The following is a 7,236-nucleotide window of genomic DNA, read 5'->3' on the forward strand; positions in this document are numbered from 1 at the left end:
TTCGTAAACTACTGCAATTTTTTTTGTATTTCCACAACTCCAGAAAAATTCGATATTAAATAGGCACAAACATAGAGACAATCCACAGGCACGACAGAAATTTCAGCCCAAAATACATCGTATTTTGGAAGATACAAAAAAGACAAATTTCTGACAGACTATACGTACACTATACGCCTATATAATGTCAGCTTTTTGTTTTTTTTCACATCCCAAAATAAAACGAGTTTGTGCCCGAAACATTGCACGTACGTCCCAAGCATATACATGTATTTCTAGAATAAATTTGAGATTTTTATGAAACTCAAAAATTTGGCAACATATTGCAGCAGGGGTAAAATGGTCATCTTAGTGCTTAAATTGTACTAGAGGGTCAAATAAGGAACCAACCAAACTTTGTGGGTCATGAAAGGAAGAAAAAATTGCCAGGGCCAAAAAAGGAAGACAAACTTCAGCCAGGGCCAAATAAGGAATTCTCTCATTAAATTTTCTAGTTTTACCCGCTATGATATGGTCTCCACCTACGATACCGGTCTCAACTCTTTTCTCATTAACTGTTGTGCCGCATCAAATTTTTGTTAACATGGTATGTGATATTTATCTTTACTATTAAATTGGAACCGGACGTGATGGTTGGTGATGGTCCGTCGGACGTTTTACGTTTAGCCCCCTGATAAACAGCAAATCAACCCGTAGTCCACTGGTTCGATCGTCGTTTCCGCGGTCGCGTCTGCTGGAAGGTGTCCTCGATATACGTCAATGATTTGGCCGAGCGAGCAAACATCTTAATGGGCTTAAAGCCCACCTAGCAAGCCAGCTTGTGCTGAGAAACGAACAGGTAATGTTTTCGATAGGGCAGCGTCGGTTGCCCGACGTGGGCTGATAAAATCGGTTGTTGTTCCGGACGTCGGATCGCGATCTACCGGCCAAAAATAGCAGCAGCAAACGTTTTGCATTTTAGCACCTCAAGTTCCGAGAGATCAACCCGCCATCCCACCAAACCACAACGTGTATATCCTGCTGCCCCTAACTATCTTGGTATTCACATGAAATGCCACCATGGTGATTTATTATTACAACAGAGAGTTTTACAACAAAAACCTCTCACCCTGTATACAATTTTTTCTCGATATTACAACAAAAGCGGCACATCATTTTTTTAAAGTAAATGTTACAGAAAGAGGTTAAACAACAATATTTTTTCTATAGATTGATTTACCACAAAAATCATTAGCTATTTTAACAAAAAAATGCAACTTATTAAACAAAATAAAAATGATTGTGTGTTGGGAAATACTTTTGTACACCCACGCATGGGTGTGGGTGTTTCCATCACCGTCCATTTATTCCTTGAGATTCGTGCCCACCATGGTAGATGGAAAGATTCCTTTCTCTCTCCTCTTTTTATCCGAATCTCAAAGCACAATGGACGGTGCCGGAAACACCCACACCCATGCGTGGGTGTACAAAATCCACTCTCGTGTGTGTTTACATACAATTTCAGCACTAATCATTATATGTACCATATATACATTTACAAACAAACTATCAATATATTTACAATAATAATTAACAATAAAAACAACTTTTTTTTATTTGGGTATTTACAATAATAGTCATTTTTCCATGCAAGAAGAATCTTTACAACAAATCAGTAACATATTTACAACAATAGTTAATAACAAAAGTCATCCCATGTGGAGAGGTAGATAACATACTTACAACAAAATCCACCAACTATTTGTACAAAAGTCAGAAACGATTAAAACATACATATATATATATATATATATGTTTGCAACTGCAAAGTGGTCATGCAAAATTTAATTTGGTACATATTGAATTACAACAAAAAAACACCAACTATCTTTACAAAAATTCACACACGAATACAACAAAAATCGGGCCAAACGTTGAGTGTTGGACCAGCAATTGGTCTCTATGCACCAACAATTGGTCTCTATGTGTGTTGAGTGCTGGGCCGAACGTGTGGGCGAACAGGTGATGGGCCATGCAGGTGAACAGCTGATGGGCCAGATACCAGGCAAGCTAAGTGAGTCGTGGCCCAGCAGTGGAGGTGGAACCGAGCAACCGATCCTTCTCCCTCGATCGGTCGCCAAACGAGAAGCGTTTTCCTTTTGGATATCTCTACTACTTAAAAAGACTAAAGTGGTTCCTTATTCTGCCAACATCCCAATACGTCAAACTTTTCATCGTCCTCGTCGCCAGCCCAACGCACTACGTCGATTTTTTTTCGTCAATCTCCACTTTGCCGGTTTTATTTCGTCCACCTCCGCACCACCGGTTTTACATGGTTTTTTCATTTTCCCTAGAAACACGGATCTCTTCCCTCGCCGATCTCTCCATCCCCCGTCTCCTCTCTCTCGCCATCGCTGCCGCTGCTACCCAACACCGGTCGCCTCCGCCGCCGATTGGCGCCTCCACGATGCTGCTAGATTACTCCTACTCCCATGTCTCCTCCCTCGCCATCGTCGCCTCGCTATTCCGGAGCTAACCCGTGCCTCTTGGATAGCCTCCGATCTCAGCCGCACTACATCCGGATCACCATGGCGCGGGCGGAGCCAGGCCCAGGGCAACAAGGGCCATGGCCGGGGCGCAGCGAAAGTTTCGGCCCGGGGCGTTTGGATATCCTGCCCAACTCCTCGTTGCTGCCTCGATCGACTGAAAGGGATCAACGGAGAGAGCAACGAAACCCTCGCAGCCACGCAGGACCACTTCCACGCCCATGCGACCACGCCGGCGCTGACTTGCCGGACCCCTCTCCCGCCCTACCGGGCCGCCGCTTCCGCCCTCCCGTGCCGCATGCGGCGCCGTGCTCAGCTCCTCCGTGCGGTGGCCGGGTGACCCTTGGCCGACGTAGCCCCCGAGCCCGATTGCTGCGGCACCGCTTCCTCTTCTCACGTTTGCACCGTCGGACTCCTGCTGTTTGCGCCTCAACTTGGTAATTTCTTGTACTCCGTAGTTGTTTTAGCCAGGGGCTGGTTTTAGCCTTTTAGCAATATAGATGCTGATTGTGGTATGGTTAAACAGTGTTTGTAGGTTGTAGTCGATTCATGTTTTAGGAAGACGAACATATTTATACCTGAATTTAAAACATATGTTCATATTACCAAATTTTATGTACTATTACAAGAGTTTTATTAGCGCTTAATTTTTGGCCCAGGGCTTGCTCCAATCCTGGCTCCGCCACTGTGCATCACCATCATCAGCCCTGGGCTACAAGGCGCATCATCATCCCCAATATCGGGCGATCCATGCCTGGTCACATCGGGCCTCGCTCCCGTCGCAGCGGCGGCCATAGCCGGAGCTCATTGGTCGTGGAGAGGTCCATGGCCCTGCGTACCACCTGCACGGTCAATCTGCCGCAGGAGAAACGGCATGCATGCCGCAGCGAGAGGCCACGCAAGATTCAACGCCGCCCCCAACCCCAAGGCTTGATTCGCGGAACCTCTGCCCGGTGCCCCCCAGAATATTCCAGCACAACCCTCTACGCATAGCCGGCGGAAATGTTATTGACTTGGGAGTCAATATGGGAGACTTTCCATGCTGAGCCATAGAGGTCAATTTCCTGTTCATAATCTTATCTTTGTTTATGTCTGCATTTTCCTCAATTATTTCTTAATCATGTGAATCATGTGTAGATTGTTTCTGTATAGTTCTACATACTCACCTCCATGCTACATTTGAGGAGAGCCTACAGATTGTCGTATTATTTTGTTCACCCATGATACAAGGTTCTTCACTTTCAATTTTTTCTCTGAATTCTCAATCATGTGAATCATGTGTAGATTGTTTCCGTATATCTGTACATAATCATCTCCATGCTACATTTGAGGAGAGGCTACAGATGGTCGTATTATTGTTTAACCATGATACGAGGTTCTTCACTTTCAGTTTTTTCTTTGAATAATGTTGATTGCCTGAAAGCAAGTCTTCTATGGCTCCTGCAACTATACATTTTGTATGAATTTTAGGAACCCAGGAGCTGGTGTTGCTGCTTCAGCAAGTGCCAGATGCGGCGGCAAGTATCGTACAACTAGGACAACTGGCTCTTATGATGACAATGGAAATGCCACTGCAGTACATGATTCAAGAGAAAAGAGAAAAGTGAAGGTGCTGCACTTAGCATTTAAATTTCCCCTTAAAACACACAAAATATAAGTAGCTAAGATGGGCCTCCAACGCCCCATATCATGTTCAGAAATTGCTCCGAGATGAATTAAATTAGCCATGGCACAATGATTATATTATCATGATATACTTTCATTAGTCAGAACATAAGTGATATGTTTTTGCGCTCCATCATTATCTATTTTGAGAAATCGTACATCGGCACTAGATTTAGAATTAGGGTAATTTTTTGCTTTAGAAGTTTTTACCTTTCACTTTTCTATACCAGTTCTTCAACTGAAAATGTGATCTACTCAGGATGAAATTATGGACATATAGCCTACTTTGTTAGCTATTTCTTTCTGCTGATTATTGTTAGGAAGTAATACAATATTTCTACCGTCGGATCTAATTTCTTTGTCCTATTGCCTACATTCTAATCACATTGTTATTTTTCCACATGGGTACCCCCTTTACTGCTACCTGACCTTGATTACCTAGAACATGATGAGTTGATGGCAAAGGTAATTTTACTATCTTAGTGGTTTCTCTTGGTCATAAAGTCACTTACTCAACATACTTTTTGGCATATCATATTGTGTACAATTGTTTCCAAAGAGGAAGTTGTTCAACTATAGTACCTGCCACTTAATACCGTTGCATCCTATGATACAAAATAAGGTTCCACCCTATCTTATTGATCTGTATATGTCTATATGGCAACAGAAATCCAGGTTGGCATACACCCGAAAAAGATGGAAATTAGGCAGGACACACACAGTTCCGAAAAACACTCTGGCTCATCGTGACTTTTTACCCAGTTCACCGGGTTACTAATGTGTTTGGTCATGAAAGGAAAGCAGGTCCAAAAGTATGGGAATGCAGACAAGAGCACATCGGAAGTCAGCTACATGAACTGCACGGCAAATGCTTGCTACACTCGCCTAGCCTGATCAAGGAGTCCGAGTAACCCGGTATCTACACAATATCTTAAAATTTCCATGTAGCTGAAGATCTGATGTTTGTCGTGAAATAATGTAGGTTGCCCTCATACCTCGAGAATATATTGTTGTGAACTGTAGTGCAGATGCTTGCGAAAAAAGATTAGAAACAATGGATAGTTAAGAGGGCTAAGTTGCTGAAATATTAACACCTGACTGAAAAATGAATGCAACCAACTCTAGCATTCGTAGTAAGATTCTTTTATCAACAACTTGTGCCAGTAATTATGTTAAATGACCACAAATATGACGACGGGGAACCCACTGATAACACGAGTTTTGTGAGAAAAAAAATCAGTTATCATGTGCTCACTGGTCGCTACAACTCCTTATGAGTTTTCCCTTTATTTTTGCATGTGAAGCAGAGGAAGGAGAAGCAAGCTTGGCTCAAGGATTTTAACTATGCTATATTTTGCCCTGGGAACAGGCAATACGAGCATTTCAATAAGGTGCTTGATTAAATATGAGATGTTGCTAAGTTAACAAAGGTTGAATGGTTTTACGGTAATTGATACTGAGCTTATCTCCATGCAATATTTAGGTTGCAGTGGTGGTGAATGACCTACTACTGAAGCCGGGTACGCAATTCATTTTATATTATTTTCCAAGTAATTTTGGAGAAAACAGAACAAGTGCATTACTCCGTGTGGGAACAATTTGTTGCAGCTGAATGCAACTATATTTTCCTATTATATCAGTTTCTAAAGCTGGACGCTTCTTGCCACATTAAAAGTTAGGTTTTGACGACTTTAATTAAAATATAATTTGTTTCTGTTACCTCGGAAAAATCATCTTTGCAATGGTAAGCATAGCTGTAACTTGTAACTGGTCGGTCAGGCGGGGTAGGGATCGATTAATACATCAAGTTCATGTAGTGCTCAAGATTTTAATCTTTTTTTGAGATTGCGGCTTTTTAAGCTTGGTATGAACTGGATGCCACACCGAGTCGACTATGAGGATGGAGGGATACTATTATCTTGAATTCTTGATCTCATCTTGATCAAGTCTAGGGTGGGTGCGGCTTTTTAAGCTTGGTATGTTGTGGTTGTGTGAGAGATTGAGAGTAGAGAGACTTGAGAGTGGAGAGATGTGAGTGAGTATTGTTGTGATGATGTTGCTTTTCATGATCTTGCAGAATTGTCGAACAGAGATACACAGATTGAATATTTTATTGGAGGCGCTCCAAATGAAGTTGGAGAGTGGCCAAGAGGAAGGAATTGATTGTATGATTTATTTTCATACATATTTCCGTATGTTAGTCCCCTTTTCACCTCTCTGTATGATTGCAATCAGTATTATCATGATGTAGTACATTGTGATATCTCTGATTTGTTTTGAATTTTATAGTGAGTTGTGAATTATATATGTGCATTGAGAAATAAAATTTGAAGACCCGTGGCAACGCACGGGCATTTGTACTAGTGTCCAAAAAAAAAGAAGTCGTACGTACGTATCAGGTCTACTTTTTTGGTCTCCACCGAAAAGAAGGTAGTCGCATAAACATACGTCGCAGATCTGATCGAGACGACGAAGACTTTTGCAAGGATATGTCGAGGATCCGATCGAAACGACGTTCGTGTTCGTGTTTGTTTTCGGACGAAGAAGATGCCGAGGTGGCCATGATTCGCGGATCATCTGGACAAGGGGGTGCTGCAGCTACGGCGCCACGATACGAGGAGCTATGCAGCCATGGTCGTGCCTCTCCCAGCTCGCGATAGGGATGGCCGCCGCGGCGCCGCCGTCGTCTGAAGCCATCCAGATTCAATCGGAGGCCAATCCAATCGGAGGTCGTTCGCTACTGCTCCATGTCTTGCCGGCCGGAACCCCGAACAAAAAACGCGCGCCCGTTGCTGGCGAAGGCTTTCTCTTCTTGGTAAGCTAGAACATTCAGCCCTTTTACGGGGGATTGATCGATTGGTTCTGTAGTATGGTTCTTTGTGGGTGCGGTGAATTAAAGGGACGGGAAGATGCGGTGTTGTTGCTAGAGTTAGGAAGATTACTGCTCACCAAACAAGAAAAAAATCAAGCCAAGAAGACGACGAATTCTGAAGCATGTATTTTCAGATCCTGATGAGCCAGCTCCACCGGCTTGTCTCGTCACCCT

The 7,236-nt window shown here is 43.0% G+C and overlaps 2 long non-coding RNA genes across 2 annotated transcripts; both read left to right on the top strand.

Annotated features, from left to right (window-relative positions):
• The first annotated feature begins 4,033 nt into the window (after positions 1-4,033).
• LOC124669665 lies at positions 4,034-4,904 on the top strand. The gene is made up of 3 exons (XR_006992288.1): positions 4,034-4,134; positions 4,633-4,655; positions 4,858-4,904. It is a non-coding gene; the product is annotated as an uncharacterized LOC124669665 (long non-coding RNA).
• A 1,067-nt stretch (positions 4,905-5,971) lies between these two features.
• On the top strand, positions 5,972-6,553 carry LOC124670233. The gene is made up of 2 exons (XR_006992447.1): positions 5,972-6,147; positions 6,268-6,553. It is a non-coding gene; the product is annotated as an uncharacterized LOC124670233 (long non-coding RNA).
• The last annotated feature ends 683 nt before the right edge of the window (positions 6,554-7,236 follow it).

This window comes from Lolium rigidum, chromosome 7 (assembly GCF_022539505.1).
Source record: "Lolium rigidum isolate FL_2022 chromosome 7, APGP_CSIRO_Lrig_0.1, whole genome shotgun sequence".
In the NCBI taxonomy this organism is placed as follows: domain Eukaryota; kingdom Viridiplantae; phylum Streptophyta; class Magnoliopsida; order Poales; family Poaceae; genus Lolium; species Lolium rigidum.